At 40.8% G+C, this 22,057-nt stretch overlaps 1 protein-coding gene across 8 annotated transcripts in view; it reads left to right on the top strand.

The window, feature by feature from the left end:
• Positions 1-22,057, top strand: part of PPP6R3 (protein phosphatase 6 regulatory subunit 3) — a 130,017-nt gene that overhangs the window by 31,020 nt on the left and 76,940 nt on the right. For 2 of the 8 annotated variants that reach the window (XM_082342862.1, XM_082342861.1), the window contains exon 3: positions 8,148-8,300. The exons of the other annotated variants lie outside the window; for them this stretch is intronic. The gene's annotated coding sequence lies outside the window, so the exon portion shown is untranslated. The remainder of the gene's footprint in view (positions 1-8,147; positions 8,301-22,057) is intronic. 8 annotated transcript variants of the gene reach the window in all.

Here is a 22,057-nt window from a genome sequence, read left to right as displayed (position 1 = left end):
AGAGATGTGAACTTACCCAAAATTGTAGACCATAAACGTTTATTCTGTGCTTAGTTTTTAATGTGAGTCAGAGCAGTGCTGCCCAGTAAAATGGTATTCTTTGTCTGTGCTCAGTGTGGCTATTTAAATTAAAAGAAAATTGAAAATCCAGTTCCTTAGTCTTACTAGCCGCATCGCAGGTGCTCAGTGGCTGTGCGTGGCAGGTGGCTTACTGTATTGGACAGTGTAGGTCTAGAGCATTCACCTTAAAACAATTTTTTTTGAGAACTTTAGAAGTGTTAGTGGTGGGCACCAACAGTTAATGAGTATGATTAGAATTGCCAACTAGAAATCAGGTTTGTGTTTAAACGTAGGAGGAAAAAAATCACTCAGAGCTTGTGGCAGTGCTATAACCAGTTGTGACTTGGGCCCTTTCTTGGTTCATATTTCATCTATTCTTTAGGACAGTAACCAAGAGCCTATATGAAGAGCTTTTCCTTTTCCATCTCTCAGGTATCTTGGTTTGCCAATTGAAAATCCCATCCTTGGGTTGAATTTTCAGTGATACATTCATTCATCTTCATGCTGCTTAGCATGTTTTCTAGTCTCTGTACTTGTATTTCACATATTAATCACTTGGTTACTAAGATGCCCTACAAAAAGTTTGATGTCTTTCTTGCTTTTGTACTCAGGATTATGGAAGTTTAAGTTTTTACATCAAATTAAGCTTGATATGTAACCATGGCTGAGCCAGCTAAGTATAGCTTTGGCGATTGGAATCGTGTAGTCTTTTGTACCATTGCTCTACATCTCTGCACACTGTTGTTGTTGTAACAGGCAGCGTTGGATTTCTGGGCTTTACTTTGGATGCTAATTTACTAATTTATGATTTGGCTCCATTTTAATAGCGACTTAGATTGGGTTGGCTTTCATGTACGATGGCAGTGATTTGAGTGTCCATAAGGGTGCATAGCCGGACGATGACATAATCCAGTCAGGTGCCAAAGTTTTTACTTAGTCCTTTACGTACCTGATTTTGCTTTTAAAAGGTGGTAGTATGGATTTACCTTGGGTGTTTTATACTTTAAAAAGCAGTCTTTTTGCATTCTTGTCACAGTAATTTTTGATTAATGCTTTAGAAGCCTGTATTCTTGCCACAGCTTGTATTAAATTGATGGGTGTTTCTGAAGTTAGCTGATAGTTACATATATATCTGTGTGTATCTATGTATATATATAAAAATACATACATATATATTGAAAGATGCCTCTGAAGTCATCCAAACGATGTTACTTACTTAGTTTGTTTCTCCCAATTATGAGTGTTTGTGTGCTCATTTTTGATGATTTTTGTGGTCAAAATATGGGGGATTTTTTTTTTTTTTTAATTTACAGTGTGCTAGGCATTGAGGATAAAATGGTGAGCAAGACCTCATAGAGATGGAGTATCTTCCCATCTCATTATCTTGCATCTCTTTAGACTTGGGTGTTTTGAGCATGTGTGAGCACACTTGCAGAGATAGGATCATTGAGATCCACATTAACATGATACTCTGATTGAGCTGGCCTACCTTAGGGCTTCCTGATGTTAATAAGAGTAGACTTGCTTCCTTTTGTGGGTCCAGGCTCTAGGCTGTATCACCTGTCTGTAACTGAGAGGTCGTCTTTAGTTGTGTATGATATGTGACACAAGGAGAAAATATTTTCTTGCATGTTATGTAATAGCTACGGCTTCCTCTTGTCAATTTGCATTTGTCAAGAGTATCATGGAATTTATGGTAAAAAGTCATATGAGAGCATAGGGAGCAAGTTATTATTCCTTTTTCCCCAAAGTGAGTCTTTAAAAAATAAATAAATAAATTGAGTGTTCATGTAAGGATTATTTGGAGTGTCCTTTCTTATTATTCTCAATGAGAAAATAGAAATAATACCTAAGAGGTTTGAGAAGCATGCGTATAATGCTGGCAGAAAGGGTTTGTAAGGGTAGACGTTCATTCTTGCTATTCTTGAGTTCTGTGACTAAGCAAGTACATATTTAGATACTCTTTAGCTGAGAATCTGTTCCTTTGCTGTTTTAGGCTAAACCAGCCCTCATTCTTGATTGATATTTTTATAATTATGTTCTTACATTCTCTTCATTGGCCTTAATCAGAGTCAGTAGTATTGGAAAGAGGAGACCCTTTGTGAGAGAGTTATGTTACATGGTTATTGAGGAAAATGTGGCTCCTTTAAGGAATGATTGGCAAAAATAAATACAAAAGTAAAAGTATATTATCTTTAAAAAAAATCTTGTTTTCCTTTTTTGAGGGGGCCCCTCTGGATCCATTTCCTCTGAAAGAATAACCTAATGATGTCAACGGCTATAGACTGAATGTTTGTTTCCCCTCTAACATTCATATGTTGAAACCTAATCCTCAGTGTGATGGTGTTGGGAAGTGAGGCCTTTGGGGGGTGATGAGGTGTGAGAGTGGAGCCCTAATGATTGGGATTGGTGATCCCAGAGAGTTCCCTCATCCCTTTCTGCCATGTGAGGACACAGAAAAGGCTGTGGTCTATGAACCAGGAAGGGGGTCCTCACCAGGCACTACGGATGCTGTGATCTTGGACTTCCCAGTCTATAGCAGTGTGAGAAGTAAATTTCTGTTGTTTGTAAGTCATCCAACATATGGTATTCTGTTATAGCAGCCCGAATGCACTATGACGTCAACTAGTAAACTATGTGTTATATTCTTTATTAGCAAATCTGTATTTTTCCTCCTTCAGCTTGTATGACATTGTGCTGTTGCTCCCGCTGCCTTTCAGTAGTCTGCTCTCTAGCCATGCCCCTTTCTCGTTTTTGTCCTTTAATCATGATGTAAAACTTATGGTTTCCTAGTAAGTTAACACGAGGGGAGAATTCCTCCTTTTTCAGTTTCTGTATTCTTTGGGAAGAACTTTCCATCATCCTTATGGATTCCACCATCATCTGTATGTTTTAACTTTTAACACAAACATTTGTTTCCAGCTTAGTTAGGTTTTTTCCAGTGGGCTCATGTCATAGTTTGTCTGGATACTGTCAGTTCAGTTCGTTCCAGGCCAGGATCAGGAACTCTTTTGTCTTCATTTCTAAAACAGTGCTTTTCTCATTTCTCCTTCACCATCAGCACCCTCTTGGGACCCACAGGCTTAAAGCAGAATTTTTTTTCCCCATTTTACTTCTCTCTCCATTTATTATTTCACCAAGTCCTGCTTCATTCTTTCTGTAATTTAATTTGCCATTGTCCATGGCCACTGGCACCACATTTAAAGCTTTGATTACTTTATTTTTATATTAGATTCATAAATTTATTGAAAGAAGAAGAAAGTTTAGAGTTAACTTAGTCCAGCTCCTTTATTTTGTAGATGAAGAAATGGATACTCGGGTCAAATGACTTGCCTTAGGTCACACAACTAATGAGTAGCTGATGTTATAGTTCTCTGGTCTCAACATTTAATACTCCCTCCCAGTCTAGCATTCTTCTTAAAATTTTATTTGAAAAAAAATTTTGTCACTTTTGCGTATCTCCAGTTAAGGGTGAGCTAGCTTTAGGAGGTTGGATAAGATGACAGCACTTTTTAGCCACCCCTCCCTCTTTCCCCCTTCCCTGAAGGCGACTATATTACTTAGAACTCTTTTAGCCAGTTAAAAAACACATATTTATCTCCATATGTCTGAAGAGCATACTGGAAGAGTTCATAATTACATGCATGCTTGCTGATTTTTTTTAGCACATCTACTGATTTCCCTTTCTGAAAAGATATGGAAGATAAGAATTAGCTTACTCTTTTTCCCTCACTGCACCCTCTTCCCCACATTCTGTCTTCCCCATCTTTCCAATACAGTTTTATTGCAATTTTGGTTGAATCAATATTTATCCATTATTACTTGGGATGCTATTTATAGTGTCAAGTAGTAAATTACAAATACTTTTCCTAAACAACTTCTGGTTTTCCTTGGAAATGTTGTGTCAACTTTTTTTTTTTTTTAATGTATCAATCACTAATTTAGCCTCACACTTTTAGCCAGTTACATGTTCAGGTATTCCATCAGCTTTATCTTTTTGAAGAAATTTTTACCTGCTCCAGACTGGACGGCTTGTCCTCCCTGCTGGGAACACAGTTGTCTGCTGGGACCCTGGGAGTTCATTTTGCCTCTCTCCTTCATTGAATTTCCTGTTTCTGTTTCTCTGTTGTTTTAGTGGAGCGCAGTCTCTAGTAGTTTTCTATGAGGAAGGGGTGTGGGAGGTAAGTTTTTTGAGACTTTCTGTGTACTCTTGATTGATAGTTTGGTTGGGTATAGACTTCTGGGTTGGAAGTCATTTTCCTCATGTATTAGTCTGCTAATTATTCTCAGTGCCCTTTTAAATAATATCCCTTTTTTTTTAATTTGATGGATACATTAACTTATCATTCTGAGGATAATTTTTTTTAATGTACTCTTTTTCTTGTATAGTCTTTCCTCCATCCTGCATTTTTCTGTTTTGTTTTGCACTCTACGTTTCATGATAGAGGCTTTCCTGAGATGTTATCAGAACCCGTCGTTTTTGTTCACATTTAAAGTCGGGGTATATACACACACAACACAGAGTTGAGTCATATGAAATTGCCATTCTTTCTCAGCTTTGTTCACTATCTGTGAACATACTTAGTTCTCAGATCTTCATTTCTAAATCACACCCTCCACTAAAAGGAACCAGGGCTCCTTGGAGAAATGGGTGATTTTAGAGCTTGGGCAGAGAATGTACAAGATTAATCTAGAACATGTTGTTATGCAAGGAAATAAAGAAATACTCAAAAAACATGGAAAGCACACAGTCCTCTGCTTGAAGGGGTTCCCACTGGCCAAATCTGGGATAACTTGAGCATCAGAATGAATGGTGATATTAATAAATAAAATAAGAATCCGTGAGTCCATACTGATAATGAATTAAAGAATGAATGGGAAAAAGGGAACATACCTTACTGGAGTTATAATGTCAACTGATAAGGGTAGAAGGAACAGTAGATTTACAAAATAAACATCATTTTATAACTGTCAGTAACAATTGATGAAGACAAGAATTGCCAGTGGATTCTAAAACTATTGGGTGAATGTTTTAAGAACATAATCTCAAAATATCTTCCTACAGATTATTTACTAGTTAATTACTAAGGGGAGACTGGTTATTTTACAGTGGAGAAATGAGGCAAATATCATCTTAACCAAGTGATCAAAATCCCAATAATGGGACACACAGACATTATCTTACTACTTATGTGATACTCTAGGAAAAACAAACCTCACTTACCACTTGTGTGGTAGTACTGCCAGATATTTATACCCTATATTCTTCAAAGATGCCAATGAAAGACAGAGAGAATTGCTGAAGAACTGTTTCAGATGGAGACATGACATTAGGTGTGATCCACGATCTGGTTTGAGGTGAAAGGGGATTGCCGTAAGGGACGTTGTAGAGCAGTTGGCGGAATTGGAATGTGGGCTATAGAGTCTATATGGGACAGTTAATGTGTTGCATTCCTGACTTTGACTGTGGTTGTGGAAGAGAATACCCTTGTTCTTAGGAAATACACAGCGAGCTATTTAAAGGTAAAGGATGTGATGGCTGCAGAAGATGGGTGGAAGAGTGAAAGTGACACAGTGGTTAGTTGTGAATCTAGGTGAAGGCTCCGTGGGAGCTTCTTGTACTGCTCTTGCAGCTGTTCTGCAAGTTTACAATGAAGACTTTTAAAGAAAAGATTGGAGTGAGGGTGGTTGATTGGAGCCCCCATTCACGGGTGGGGGCTCAGTGGCTGTGAACCTTTCAGCAGTGTGATGAGTTGAGCTCCTTTGGTTGGGAAGTCCCCAGTGTCAGGATTTTCAGGTGTTTGTTTCTTGAGGTCAGTGATTAGAAGACACTTTCAGTTTTCATCCTGGCTGGGAATGTCAGAGCCCAGTAGGAGAATCTGGCTGGGGGTGGGGTGGGCAGTTGAGTGGGCCTGTCTCTGCATCCTCTCTGCAGTTCACTCAGTCCCTCTGTTTTCACTGGCAGGCCCACCCTCAGCTGTGCTGGAGTCACCCTCCTTTTTGGCTTCCTCCTGTCATCTGATGGGGTTGGGAAGGGCAGAAGAAGGCAAGGAGATTTGGGAATCTAAGTGTTCATTAAATAGCTTTTTCAACCAATATTCCTTTTGCTCCCTAATTTTGTTGGTTCTTGGGATTATGCCTTTAAAAAGCAAGACAAAACAATCAAAACAGTTCTTTTACTGTACTTTTAGAGGCATTTCAATGTGTGTTCAATATACATTCTTTACCCAGGAGTCCCAATACTGCATTTGTATACCATTTCATTCTGTTTTCTATCTTTTGATCTTGTTTCCCACATTTTCACACTTTAGAAAAAAACAGATTTCTTACCATCAATAGTATAGATCCACTCTTTCCCGTAATTAGTCTAAGGGAAAAGACTGAACAATTAAACAAAGACCTTTTTCCAGAAAAGTGGGTTATGTCTCAGCATACTTGTTACAACTTAATAAGCACCTGGATTTGTGATGCCCTGAACGGGTTGACAGCTGTCTTATCTTTTGGCTTCCCTGGATGGGAGTGTGCAGCACAGTGAGGCAGGCAGGTTGGTACAACTCTGCTGGGAACCTGTGATTGACTGACTGGCTTGGAAGTGGGTGAAGTGGGTAATCTTTTTTTTTTTGGCTGCATTGGGTCCTCGTTGCTGCACGCGGGCTTTCTCTAGTTGCGGCGAGAGGGGGCTGCTTTTCGCTGCAGTGCGGGGGCTTCTCTTGTTGCGGAGGGCGGGTTCTAGGCATGCGGGCTTCAGTAGTTGTGGCTCGCAGGCTCAGTAGTTGTGCACGGGCTTCCTTGCTCTGCAGCATGTGGGATCTTCCCGGACCAGGGCTCGAACCCATGTCGCCTGCTTTAGTAGATGGATTCTTAACCACTGCACCACTAGGGAAGTCCAGAAGTGGGTGATCTTGGCTGGTGGGAGAAAAGATTGTGGATCAGTTGAGGGTCCTACAGCTACTCAGATTAAACGTCAAATGGGTGTGCGTGTGCACAGGTGTGTGCATTTTGTGGAGTATATAACTTCATTGAATTTTTAAAGGGGTCTGGAACCCCTAACACAGAGTGGTTGTGATGGGACTAGAATTACTTATGACATTTAGAAATGTACTCTTTACACTAACATGCTAAGTTGGTCATGTCTAAGGACTGTGGTGGCACATGATCTGTTCTTATGATTTAAAGCAAAAATTTAGGTGATCAATTAAACACATTTTAAAGTTTTTGTTTAGAAAACATTTCACTGGTAAAATGTTTTTTAGAATCAAATATTTTCTTCATTTTAAACTAGGTTTGTTACAGTTTTTGTTGATTCATTTTGTTTCTTTTAGCAAGTGGTTAGCATTGTTTCTATTTATTATCTTATTTGAGGGAAAATGTTGAGTTGATCACAATGTAGTGTGAATTTTGTGGAACAAAGGCATTAAATAAATGGCATTTATTTTGAGATGCCTTGTAGACTGCATCCTTATAGGATTTCTGATTGGTATATTGTCCATAGTTTGTGTCTTTTCCTGCAGTATTTAGTTATAAATGAAGTGCCTTGGAAGACAGTTTGAATTTATAGTCCTTTCATGTGAAGCATCTGGTTAATTCACATTAGAGACAGGGTTCGGCTACAGCTAGTCCTTAAGTGAACTTAATGTTCTGCTCATGGTTCCTAGTAAGTTACAGTTGTTTAAAGGTATTACACGGGGCTACTTGGGGACATTTAGAGGGAGATACTTCTAAAATTTGTTTTACTGTTTTAAAATATGGTGCCTTTGTACTTAACCCTGTGTTGAGTAAGAATATCATTGATGTTTTCATAAGACAAAGTTAAGCATATGTATTTTTTCTTATTTGCTCACTGATAGTGCTCTTACTGTATGTCTGTTTCTGGGTTACTGTTTTGTGTAGGATAAAAGCTTAGGCAGAGGGATGACAGTGCCTTTTTTCCTCGTGTCACATAGAAACAATTTCAGTTAGCTGGTACTCTTCAATCCTCTGAGGTATAGTTGTGTGTGAACGGAGACCTTGAACCAGTATCTTTAATGGCAGCTCTCATCCGAACAAAAGAGAACACGTTGTCATTTTTGCTCTTTTTTTCTTTATAGGGGAACTTCTGTTTCATGTCCACCATCCCACTTTATTCTGCTAATCTGCTAATGCAGTAAATTGGAAGACACCTGTTGCCAGGATAACCTGTAATGGGCAAGGAGCCACAGAAAAGAAAACATTTCTTTTAATTTTTAAACTTGGTTTGAAAGGTAAGGTCCCTAAGATTATGAGGAGTTTCCTTCCATGAGTTACATCAAGGAAAGAGTTTTCTGTCTTGAGACCCTGGAGTCTAGGTGGACCTGGTCTGGGTCATCACCAGGTACCACCTGGCTCCGTGGCGCTGTGGTATTTTTAGGAAGTTAAATAACAGCCTCCGTAGTTTGCTCTGGTATGTCGTAGAATCTGCAGCACCCATGGGATTCCCAGTTTCCAGGGGATGGGGGTTGGGGTGGGATTGAGCTGGGCCCTAAGGACCAGACAGGCCTAGCAAGCTGAAGTAGCATGCCAGAGAAAGACTGCTAGTAGAGACCCAGCTGCTGCTTCTAGGTCACCTGGCTCTGTGTGTGTGTGTGCGCGTGCGAGAGAGAGAGAGAGAGAGAGAGAGAGAGAGAGAGAGAGAGAGAGAGAGAGAGAGAGAGAGGGAGAGGGAGAGATTTGTGTTTGTTTTATACCAGCCAAAGGACATCTGGCTTCGAGCCAGCCATCTGACTCTTTTGAGTCTTAATTGCTATCATTTTGCAACTCTTTACTGAATTTTTTGTGAAACACCAGAGGTTTACTTTGCATATTTGACTTTTGGGTCAGTTGGCACTTAATAGAAAGTGGCCTAGTAGGACCTTTTTGGGGATATGCACACACACCTAATCCAATTTCATTTGTTCCATAGTAACTGGAGGAGCAGGTGGGCATAAACCATTTAATCATCTACCTTCCAGGCTTCACTGTCTCAGGAGATACTACAGTTGTTCTGTTGTAACAGGTCTCTGCTTCTAATCCCCAGGCCGGAATCTTTCCTAGGCAGTAAGCCACTTTGCCTGTGCTCTCCCCCACCTCCAGCCCCTTGTGAATAACTCTTCCTCAACATCCCCTCTGCTTACACAGTGAAGCACCAACTCTTGTAGAAAGGTTCTGATTTGTCCAGTTTTTATCTTCGTATTATTCTGTATAAATCCTGATGGGGAGAATTCCCTTTAAGTAGTCATTCACTCTGGGCACCTTGTCTCATATGGTTTCGTTTGTTTGTTTTTGCTCATGTGGCCCAGCCCTTCTTTTTCCTCTGCCTTGGGATAGGTTCTAACCCGTAGGTATGAACTCTTCAGTTTCTTACCTGCCTGACTGAGTGGAGAATTCAGTTGAGGGTTCAGATATAAGAAGTCCAGTAGCATGCAGTGATAAGCTATGATCTGATTGTCAGATTCATTTACAGTTAAAACGATTATCCATTTTTCTATTGTGATGCTGGATTTCAAAAACTAATTTTTAGAACTCTTTATAGTATTACACATATTAGCTTTTTTTTCAGTTGAGGTATAATTGACATACTAGTTTCAGGAGTACAATATAATGATTTGATATTTCTATATTTTGAGAAGTGATCACCACAGTAGGTCTAATTATTAGTTATCATCCTTACACATAGTTACAAATGTTTCTTCCTTGTAATGAAAACTTTTTTTTTTTTTTAAATAAATTTATTTATTTATTTATGGCTGCGTTGGGTCTTCGTTGCTGTGCACAGGCTTTCTCTAGTTGTGGTGAATGGGGGCTACTCTTCACTGCGGCGCGCGGGCTTTTCATTGCAGTGGCTTCTCTTGCTGTGGAGCACAAGCTCCAGGCACACGGGCTTCAGTAGTTGTGGCGCACGTGCTCAGCAGTTGTGGCGCACGGGCTTAGTTGCTCTGCAGCATGTGGGATCTTCCAGGACCAGGGCTCGAACCCGTGTCCCCTGCATTGGCAGGCGGATTCTTAACCACTGTGCCACCAGGGAAGTCCCGAAAACTTTTAAGATTTGTTCTCTTAGCAACTTTCAAATATACAATACAGTATTATTAACTTTAGTCACCATGCTGTACATTCTATCCCATGACTTATTTATTTTGTAACTATAACTTTGTATCCCCTTCATCCATTTTGCCCACCCCCATCATACGATTTTATTATTCTGTGTATTTGATTTTATGCCTTCCAGGGCTCAGCTCTCTTTCCACCTTTTTTGTAAAACCTTTCTGTGTTGGTCCAAGTCAGTCCCTTTGTGGTCATTCCTTTGTGAACTCTTAGAGTATATCATTAAATTATTTTAGGATTACTGTTTTTCCTTAAGTAGATTTTAAGCACTCCTGAGCAAGAAGTTTTCACTTCTACTTTATGTCTTTAGTACATTTTACGTAATAGGTGTCATTAATTGTTTGGTGGTAGGAGCTAAAATTTCAGAGGCATTTCTCAGGATAACAGTTTTAAAACTCTCTCTCCCTTTATTTCTCACGCGCTCTTTCTCTTGTTTGTTTTTGTTTTTCTTTGCTGATAGAGACTCTTAGCTTTGGTAGCTTATAAAACAATTCTTTACCTTTAAATATTTTCTTTTTTCTTCTTGTACTCCCCTCTGCTCATTACCATGCTGTTCCACACTAGGGTGGGTGAACTCTTCTCTTAGGAAGTTACCCCAGAGGCTCCCAGTGTCCTATAATCAATGCCCGGTAGTTGAGAAGGATTCCCAAAGAGGTGCAGCACTGCAGGTATAAGGTCCTTTAGACCAGGGATCATCAAGCTCAACTTTTGTTGCAAAGGCCCAGAAGGTAAACGTTTAGGTTTTGTAGACCAAGAGGCAAAAAAGAGGATATTATGAAGGTACTTACATGACAAAAGAGAAATAAATTTTCCCAGATTTTATTGATGAAATTCAAAATCTAAGAATACTTGAGTTCAGCTTTCTGTGATACAGATCTATTAATGAGAAGAATGAAGTTCTTTTTCTAGGGGGATAACGTTTCATTTAAATGGCATTTGAAGGTAGAGTTCCCCTCTCATCAAAGTCTATTTGCAGTTCATCTAATCTATTCATGCTGATCCGTAGTGAGATTTTACATATTTCATCTTTGAAAATGTCTTTTTATGCATGTAGGTACTGCCACATTCTGATACCAGCCCACAAGCATGTATGATTTTAGTTGAGTATATTCTTCACTTAGAAGCCATAAAGCATTTATAGAATTCCATTAGGTTCTTCTCTTTATTTGCCTTTTAGCATGTCATTACTTTGTAGATTAATCATTTTCAGTGGAAGGTTAGGTGAAAGCTCTTCAATTGCATAACTAAATGGATTTTGGAATAGGGAAATTTCCTTCACACTTGCATTAAGTTCTGAAAAATGCTGTGTAACTGTAGTTTGAAAATATATCGACTGCGAATTTGTATGGGAATGGGCATCTCACTTATTATTTTAACTGCAGGTGGCACTTCAGCAAAGGTGAATTTCCAGAGCCATTCAGGGTTCAGTAGCAGTGGTTGAGTGTTGTTCTCATTCAGAAAAATTTCAGCCTTGGCCCTAAGCTCCGAAAGTAGTAAAAAAAAAAAAAAAAAAAAAAAAATTACTTCCTTTTTTTTTTTCCTAATAAATTTATTTATTTATTTTTGGCTGTGTTGGGTCTTCGTTGCTTGTGGGCTTTCTCTGGTTGTGGTGCGCGGGCTTCTCATTGCGGTGGCTTCTCTTGTTGCAGAGCACGGGCTCTAGGTGCACAGGCTTCAGTAGTTGTGGCTCGTGGGCTCAACAGTTGTGGCTTGTGGACTCTAGAGCGCAGGCTTAGTAGTTGTGGCGCACGGGCTTAGTTGCTCCACAGCATGTGGGATCTTCCCTGGACCAGGGATCGAACCCGTGTCCCCTGCATTGGCAGGCGGGTTCTTAACCACTGCGCCACCAGGGAAGCCCCAACGTTACTTGTTGTAAGCCATTAAACTACAGTGTGATAGGACAAGTCAGAAACTAGTGATGGTTAAGTCCATGAGAGTAAATTAAGTTCACTGTTGACATTACTGGTTCAGTAACATGCGAGGGATCAAAAAAAAAATCTCCCGAAGTACCTGCTTATGAAAAAAAGAAAGAATAGCTATAAGCTTTAAACACTTTACATTGTCACAAGTTTTGTGAATTTGTCCAATGAAGCCTTTTTTTCTGTCTACACACAATTTTATCGCCATCAGTTGTAGCTCATCATGGCAGGTTCTACTGCACGTTGTAGTGATTTCATCTTTTCTTAGCTTCTCTGACAATATTCTGCCTGTAGCTGTTTTCACATGCACTTTTCATAGAAGCTAATTCTTCATCACTTCAAACTCCTCAAATAAATGACAACACTCAGATCTTAAACTCATCAAGAATCAAGGAAAATCATCATTGGCTTCTTTAACTTATTAACAAGCCACCTTAGAAACCAGCTTTGACTGAAGCTTTGTTTTCATTTTTTTATTTTCGTGAAGAAATTCTCCTGTAATAAGATACTCCATTTAACATTTTCTGACTTTTCTGACTGTTCCTTTCTTGTGAGTTGGGAATATTGTGATGACTGCTTAGTCTGGTAATGTCGACATATAGTGTATTGTTTTAGCACAGGGATGGTATGATTGCATAATAAACAGTGCTTTGCCATCTAATTTCCTAACAAAATAGTTCACATCCCATTGTACCTTAAAAACACAACATTTGAAGTCCAGATTTTCTTTTCTTGTTTTGACATGTTGGGTGTGCACTTACAATAATAAAATGTTGTAGTACAGCATATGGCACTCTGAGCACTGTTGAGTTATACCCGTGTCACTGCGATGTGGAGAGCGCCCACCTGCGGTGCGAAGTGATAGCACCGTATGTGGTCTCTTGTCACAACTGCTCAACTCTGCCCTGGTAGTGTAAAAGCAGCCAGAGACGGAATGTAAAGGATGGTGTGACTGTGTTCTGTTAAAACTTTATGGTCACTGAAATTTGAATTTCATAGAATTTGTACAAGTCACGAAGTATCGTCCTTTTGATACTCCCCCACCCCAACCCCCAAACAGTTAAAAAGGTAAAGACCATTCTTCGCTCAGGGCCTGTATTTATAAAAAAGGTGGCAGACCAGATTTGGCGATCTCAGTACGGTACCCCGAGGTGTCCTAGGTCTCTGGAGTTGCTTCACACACTCATGGCAGAAAAAATGGGGTGGGAAAGGACCTAAACTGAAAAGGTACCATTGTGGTTTTTGCTGTTGGTTGGATTTTTCTATTTCTTTGTTTTTTGTACGTAGGAATCTTAAGTGCATGTAGTCACCTCATAGTCTTTCTGTTAGATAGTCTTTTATAATACCCTAATTTTAGATTGTGCTTATATTTATAGAGCCCGTCCTAAATGCCAGGGATTGTGCTGCTTTATATTTTCTTTCTTTTCATAATTTTTTATTTTATTTTATTACATAGGTACATAGCTTACATAGGTGCATAGTTTAAAAAGTCAAATGGTATCACAAGATTTATAACAAAAAATAACAATCATCTCTTTCATCTTTCCCATCCTATCCCCTCCTCATCCCCAGCCCCTAGTGAGTAAGTGAGTTACTTACTCACTAGGAGCTGCTACCTCCATCTCTTAGCTGTTTCCTCATCTTTACTTCCTTGTACATTTCTAAATTATATACCTGTAGGTAGCAGTTTCTAATCTATCTTACTTCTAACTATGAAGATTAAGGTTTAGCTCTTATATGCATAGCTCTTTCCCTCTCACATCTCCCAACATAGTTAAAGCACAACTTTGGTTAAGATCAGTAATAAAAGTATGTATATTTTGGTTAATTAATCCCTAAATCTCTGACTTTATTTGCAGAATCCTTCTCAACATGGTAACATACATCTGGCAATACACTTCCTTGGACATATCCTTTCCAGAGCCCTCTGCCTCATGGTTTACTCCAAACTGGTTCCTCTTGACTTTGTCTGTAGCTGCAGGTGTCCCCCCTTCTGGGAGTCATCTTTGCTTCTCTGTGTGTTGGATCCCTGGTCTCATGGATTCCGTGTCTTCCCCTCATGGCTTACTGCCATGCTTTAGTGAAGCCCATTCTCCATCCAGTAGCTTCCTCAAGAAACTGTGAATAAATCTTTCAGACCTTCCGGGTCTAAAAATGTTCTTTTCTAGAATTGCTGTTGAGGAAGCTGATGTCATTCTGATTTCCAGTCCTTTTATAAGTTTTTCCTCACTAGAAGAGTTTAGATACTCTTTTTTTTTTTTTTAATCTCCGATACCACGGACTTTCACACTGTGTCTTAAAGGATCTTTTACCACTCAACGTGGTGCCACATGTAGGTCTTAAGGGGAGAGTCACTTCTTTATGCTCTGAGAAAAAACATTTTTTGACAAGGGAGGTTAGTGGTGAATTATAATATGTTCTAAAACTTTTGTTACTTGGATGTTGGGCTTTCTGAATTGTTTCTCCATTTTCTGTCTTTCATAAATTTGTTGGCATTCTCCTTGGCTGTTGTTTCCTTTTCTTTGTCCTTTATTGTTGTTTTTCTAGAGCTTCCAGAAGGGTAGAGAATTGTGTGGGTTTCAACCCACTAAGCATCTGGAAGGTTGCAGAATCCTTTGCTATTTTCTTGTTGAGACTCCATGTCAGCCCAAAGGTAGCCATGCCTTTTATATCACATAGACTTTGAGAAGAAATTCATAAAACAATGTGGTGATCACTTAATATAGTCTTTCTGTCCAGAATGGGAAGTTGTCTGTCGTTGCCCTCGTCGAGAATCATCCAGGCTTCCAGAGCACCTCCAGCCTTGGGGTCTTGAAGGTGTTGGTGCTCCTAACCTTTAGCAAGTTCCTGCATCTTCTGCTCACAGATAGGACAGATAATCTGTCCTTTTCACTCACTGGCTCTCATTTTTTCCCTTGGGCACTGTCCGTGATAGTATAAAAGAGCTTTGAGATATTCAAAGCTAGTTATTTTTTCCTCCAAGTGGCAAGTCCTTCTGCCACCCTGGTCCTCTTTGGGTGCCATGTGGTTGGCAGTCTCTTCATCTGCGCCGGAACAGGATATGATATTGCTTGGCATGAGCTGATCTGCCCAGGGAAGGCTTCAGTAGGGTTAGTATCTCCCGTGGTCCTAGACGCGGTTAATCTATGACACATTCTGAGGGTTACTTGCTTATTAGTCACAGCATAATACAACTTTATGTCGAGTTTATAATTAACTAAAATCTTTGGACTTGTTGCTTTCTTTAACAGTTTTCTTAGGCCTGGCAACCTCTACCCCCCACCACATGTCATGTTTTTCAGTTTTTATTTTAAAAGGACTTTACATTTAACCATGTTAAGTAAATTTCTCTTGGTTTCATCATGTCAGACGGTTTTTGAATGCTGATTCACTCGTGTTTTCTGTGCATTTGGACAAACCTGTGGCATTCTGGTCTATCAGCTCTGATAGCGCCACTGGCCACAAGAGCTGAGCTCCTCCAGTGTCACCACCCACGCTCTTTGGGCTGAGCTCCCAGCCAGCTTGTCTGTCAAGTGATTCTTTTCCCTGCCCATGAAGACATGGGGTTCCCGTCCATGAGTGTATCCCAAGAGCCATTAGATGGCAGGTTGGCCTGCTGCTGTTTCCCTTCTGCAGGCTGGCCTGGGGCTGGCTTGTGCTCTTGATGACTGCTGCTGGGACCGGTCGCTCACCGGGTGTTCCGTGCCGTGATGGGAAGAGCACAGACTTGGGAGCGCGATGGGCCTGGGCTTGAGACTCAGCTCTGGCCAGCTTATTCACTAGCTGTGGTCTTTGGTAGATCATCTCACCTCCTAGAATCTTAGTTTTTGCATCTGCAAATGAGAGTGAAACCTTGAAGGGTTGTTGTGAGGTACAGATAATGTATCTAAAATCATCAAGCCCAGAGTCTGGCATATGGTAGGCACTTAATAATTGTGAGCTGCTATTAGTCATTTTTCCTCCTTTAATAGAAAGTTGCCGTATCAGACCATTTACCGTTATTGTGGAATAGCTCGAAGAGATTAAGGAGCTGTAAAGGCTGTAAGCAGTGTTCACGTCTCGTGTTCTACACTGAGCTTGGGCTCCTGAGCAGAGTCTCAGCAGTCCGGGAGTCTGCTTTGCTGGTAAAATATTCCTGACGGAAAGCACTTCCTGGAGGTTGACAGGTTATTACTGCTAGTCTAGGGACTGTTGAGATAGCCCTAAATGCTTTATGATTATACACATTATTTATGTCTGTATGTCTGTCTGTATGTGTGTATGTATGGCTGCCGTGGGTCTTCGTTACTGCACGTGGGCTTTCTCTGGTTGCAGCGAGCAGGGGTTACTCTTCGTTGCCGTGCACAGGCTTCTCATTGTGGTGGCTTCTCGTTGTGGAGCACAGGCTCTAGGCGTGCGGGCTCAGTAGCTGTGGCTTGCGGTCTCTAGAGCGCAGGCACAGTAGTTAGTTGCTCGGCTTAGTTGCTCCGTGTCATGTGGGATCTTCCTGGACCAGGGCTCGAACCCATGTCCCCTGCATTGGCAGGCAGATTCTTAACCACTGTGCCACCAGGGAAGTCCTGATTATACACATTCTGATTAAAGTTTGCTGGGCAAGGAAGATCGAAAGTTAAAAAAAATGGGGGGGGGGAGCTTTAAAATTTGTGACCAATTTGCCATGTCTGTCTTCTGTTACAGAGTTGCTTATAACTCCAAATTAACCAGGATAGTTAGCTCATTCTTAAACTGAAGCTTGTTTCTTTTTGCCCTTTTTTCAATGGCATCTCAGTATGCTCTAGAATTTCTGATTTGGAAAGGCTGTTCTCGTTGGGCATCTTGTCTGTAATGGACATATGAATAAAAAAGTAGCCACTGTCACTTGATTCAAGTTGGGTGACTCACAAACTGCATGTAACTGATTTCACTTAGTAAAAACATGGACGAGTTGGATTTTCCAAGGCTTTCCCCTGCCCTGTGTTAGTATAGAATTCTCTTTCTAGCTCTGCTGTTTTCATACTGTTCCTGACTTGCTTAGGACCAATCTTCCTCCCTGCATTTTTATTTATTGTATTTATTTTTTGGCCACGTCGCACGGCTTGCAGGATCTTAGTTCCCTGACCGGGGATTGAACCTGGGCTCGAGCAGTGAAAGTGATGCGTCCTAACCACTGGACCACCAGGGAATTCCCATCCCTACAGTTTTAGATTAGGAACTCTTGGATTATTTCAGATAACAGGTGTTCTAATCGCATCACGTTGCCTCTGGCTCTCCAGTTACATGTCGCTTCTTTCTGATATTTGAGTCAGATTTGTTGACAGCTCTGCCTGGTTTCAGAGATTCAGAGAATTCTGGATGCTTGAGATGGAAAACCCTCTACTTAGAATTTTCTGATTTGACTTTTGTCATGTTCTCTTACCTACACTACACCCTCCCTTTCAGTATGTGGGCACGTGTGTGTGCATGTGTGCGTGCACACACACAGAGAATAGACACCTAGATCCAGCTAGGTTTTCTTTGCCTTTATTGCTTTGATCTCTAACAAGGCTCCTGGCAAAAACCTGATTACCGGGACTTCCCTGCTGGCACAGTGGATAGGACTCCGCACTCCCAATGCAGGGGGCCCGGGTTCGATCCCTGGTCAGGGAACTAGATCCCACATGCATGCTGCAACTGAGAGTTCACATGGCACAACTAAGACCCTGTGCAATTAAATAAATAAATATTTAAAACAAACAAAAAACCTGATTACCATTGTGTCATCCTCATTACTTGTCTTTTTTCTTTCCAACCCCTTAGTCTCACTTTAAAAAAAATCTTGTTCTTAGTATAAATAAGTCATGCTTTGCATATACTCGTATTGAAGTTTTTGAAGTTGTGGAAATTACGCACAGAAATTCATGTCCACTTGCGTTTTCATAATGAGAACTTGTAGGGACACATCACTGTACTTTAGTGTGGACTCTGTGACAAAAGTGAGGCTGAACTTTTCTTGATTGGCAGTTGGCTGTTTAAATGTAAAAGTGAAGTGGGCGATTAAGATCGCACCTCTTGCCTGTCCACAGCATCTTAGAGGTGTATCTGGAGTTAGCCCCAGGGTGTGGGTAAGCATTTGTTTTCTGAGGATCATGTATTTCCCAGATAGCTCAGAATTCCAAGGGCAATCCATAAATTTGTATCATCTGATACCTAAGTACAGCTAGGAATGAAAAAAACATGAAAATTAGGCTTTGATTAATTATGGGTGAAACTGGAGGGGGGATAATAATTTAATGTGAAATCTCTTAGGGAATAACTTGGTTTTCAGAGTAGAGGCTGTTGTAGGGCCTCACCGTCCTCTGTGAGTTCTTAAAACGGTCTCTGGGTCACCGCTCTTTATCTAGGCTCACCCCTGTCCAGTCCATCTTTCACATTGACAACATTTAAACTCTAGATCTCATCTTGTTGCTCGTTTGCCTTGTCTCACCTGACTTCAGTGTCCCACCTCAGTGGTCTTGTCTTCAGCACTCCCTTCCCTATCCCACACTTTAGTCATATTCAAACACATGGCTGTTCCGGGAACAGGTTAGACCTCTTCCCCTCTCCGCCTTTGTGGGAGTACAGAGTCTGTTGAAAATGTACTTGCCACAGCCTAAATTTCATCTCCTCTGTGTCATTTTCCTCTACTTCTCTTGAGTCATTTGTTTCTATATACTGTGTTAATCTCTGCTATAGCTATTTTAATGTGCATTTATCTCAGTTAGAGCGGACTGGCTCCCTCCCTCGCTTCTGCAGCAAGCCTGCCCGGCTCTGCTGGGCGTTTGTGCGTGGTTCTTTGCGAGCTGGCTTGGCGTTGCCTAACCTTTCCTAGTGCCTTCCGAAAGGCTCTTTCTTCTTGTCATCAGGGCCTTCTCCCTGCTGTGAATTTCTTGAAGCTCCAGGGTCTGTCCTCCATGCTTATAGGATCACCTGCTGAGCCCTACCTGTCTTTCGAGGCCCAGCTTAGGCCTCATTTACAGCCAAGTCTTTTCTGTCCAGGCTCCCCTCCCTTGAGCTCCTTTTCTACAGAACAAGTTTGGAGTTTATGCCATTTATTTTCCATATTTTCTCTGTTCTCAGTTTTATTGTATTCTTCAAGGAAGTAGGCACCATTATCATATTACTCCTGCATTCCCCAGTACAGTGCATATTAGTGCTTTAAAAGTACCTGTTGATTAATATAGTGCATATTAAGTGGATTTTGCTCCTTTATTTGCTACTCTGAAAAGCTGAACTATCAAAGAAAGTTACAAATTAAAACTGGGAAAAGCGTCTACAACATCTGGATGGTAGAAACTTGATTGCTTTTGATACGTTCTTTGGAAGAAGCAGTTTCAGAGCTAATACAACAAAACTGGCCCTGAGTTTGTATTGCCCTTTCCTCTAAAGAAATTCGTTATCTCTAACTGGCACTCTGATACTTGATTTGATTAGTCTAGTGTTCGGGTGGGGGTGAGGGGACAACTGTGTGAGTTGGATACCTTTGCTAAGAATGGAGAGGCAGCTACTGGGTAGACTTCCCAGTCCTTTGTGATCTTTTTCCTTAGTACTTAAAGAGAACTGCCATCAAAGCCCAACTGTTACTCCTTCTCGATGTTGCATGTTTCTGCCTCTTCGTGTGAAAATTATAGCTTTTGCCTAGGCCTTGAGCGTTGCTGTTGGGGGGAGTTTATCGTTAACTTATAACACAGAGCTGACCTCCCTTCAGAGTGACTGCACTCTGCTATTTATAGATACTTTCTTCTCTGTCCCTTCCTGGTGGCCTGCTGCTCTCAGTGTACAGAGTGGCAACCACCAACCCTTCTTGAGCCTAGCCGTTCCCCCATTTGGGTCTTGTTATACGTGGCCCAACTCAGTTCTCCGCACACCTGAATCCAAGCCCAGGGGTCCTGCAACTCCAGGTGTCTGGACACTGGCAGAAGCAGGAGAGCCAGTAAGAACAGCCTTTCAGCAGCTCGGTTTGTTCACTACACCCTGTTCCCAGGCTGTTGGGAAACTCGGCCAAAGGTTTGGGGTAAATGTGCCTGCCCCTCGCGGGGTAATAAGCACGTTGTTTTGAACCTGAATGGAGGCAGTGAAGACTCAGTTTTCTCTGGGACCAGTGGGGAGTCTATTTTTTTATATTAATCAAACATCATTGTTTCCCAACATGTTTGAGTGACCTGGGCATTTTATTTTTCATCATAATATTTTTGAATTAACTTAGAAAATGAAATAAATTCCCAGAGACACGTACCTATTTTAAAATTTGGCCAGGTGTATTTATACCCGTAATGAGCCACTTGTAGCCCTCCTGATTCAAGCTAGCATTCTCCATTATCACAAGGTAAAGAATTTGAAATTTTACCTTTTATCCCTACAAATATTCCTAGAAATTAGAGGCTAAAAAACAGTTCTAGTTTTCTTGTGACCTACTTTTTTGAGTTAAGAATGTCCAAGTTGTTTCTTTTATATGTGTATATATATATATATATATATATATATATATGTGTGTGTGTGTGTGTGTGTGTGTGTGTGTGTGTGTGTGTGTGTGTGTGTATGTGTGTGTGTATATATATATGAGAATAAACATGATTTCCCAGGTATGTTTATATTTTAAAAGAAAGGAAAACCGTGGCCCATAGCCTCTCCCCACCCATCCCACATTGGCCCTTGTGTGGAAAAGGTGGGTAACTATTGACTTTGGCTGTGGAAGGAGATGGGGAAGATATTTTAGTACCAGGAGAGAAACTTTGAATCATAATTGTAGCAATCATACAATTTTAGCTGTCTTGTCCCGTATGGCCACATGTGACTCTTGAGCACCGGAAATGTGGCTGGTCCAAATTGCGATGTGCTATGAAGTTTCAAAACACCCAGATTTTGAAGACTTAGTACCAAAAGAATTACATGTTGAAATAATAATGTTTAGCTGTATGAGGTTAAATAAATACATTTAAAATTAATTTTACCAGTTTCTCTTTTACTTTTTGGTGTGGCTGCTAGAAAATTTAAACTTACCTGTGGCTCACATTGTGGCTTGAGTGATGTTTCTGTTAGCACCAGCTCAGGTGACAGTGGAGGTGTTGTGTTTCTCGTAGTGCTGAGGGCCGGGGCCTCTAGAGAGTGCTGCAGGCAGACTGAGGTGTGTAGGGATTTGAACTTGGGGAGCATGTGCTTACATGCCTTTGTATAAGACCCAGAAAAAATTTGTATTATAAATATTCCCTTCATAGCACGTCTAAAAGAAATAGTATTAAAAATTTGTAACACATTTTGTTGTCTTAAAGTCTTTCCCCCTGTGTTATCTTAGGTGGATGCAGCTACTTCTCATGTTTGTGTAGGTTGTACTTCTTACTTTAGGTGACTGCAGCTATCTAAACTGGATGTATGTTGTGCATGTGTGTTGCAAGACTGGAGCATGCGAGGAAGTATTTAGGGTATGGGATCTTGGGGATTGATGTGGACCAGTTACGGAATGGCATACCGGAGGCTGGCTTCGCGGGTGTGCGGCCTGTAGTCCCACGGGGCCCACACCCAGAAGCGTTAGCTTTCAGGCTCAACTGCTGTCTTGAGATTCTTCATAATCTTTGAATCTCTTTTTGAATCTTTGAACCTTGTGCCCTGGGCCAGCCATTCCTGGGTACAGGTTTTCCACTATTGATAGCAGTTTGCAGACTTGGGCTTTACAGAGTACAGTTTACCCTACTTGGATAGAAGATTGCCAAAATTAGGCGGTTAGTACATACGAATAGGGGATTTTGTATTTTAAACTCATTAAAGTTCTTCTGTGTCATTTCCACAGTTTCCTTCTCATCTGTAGGCGGGACCATCAGCAGTTTCCCTCTCCAGAACTCTTTAATAGTTTACCTTTTACTGTGTTCATGGTGTCATTTTTTCTGGCCTCTGTTGGAAAGTGTTATATTTTGCTTCTGTTACATTGAAGGAAAACCCACTAATACCAGCTTGTCCACAGGGAGTTTCTGAAATAAATGACAGTCACGTGTTGG

The sequence above is a fragment of the Balaenoptera borealis genome (genome assembly GCF_965194805.1).
Source record: "Balaenoptera borealis genome assembly, chromosome: 11".
Classification (NCBI taxonomy): domain Eukaryota; kingdom Metazoa; phylum Chordata; class Mammalia; order Artiodactyla; family Balaenopteridae; genus Balaenoptera; species Balaenoptera borealis.
The sequence above is the reverse complement of the archived record's forward strand: the minus strand, read 5'-3'. Positions and strand labels throughout refer to the sequence as shown.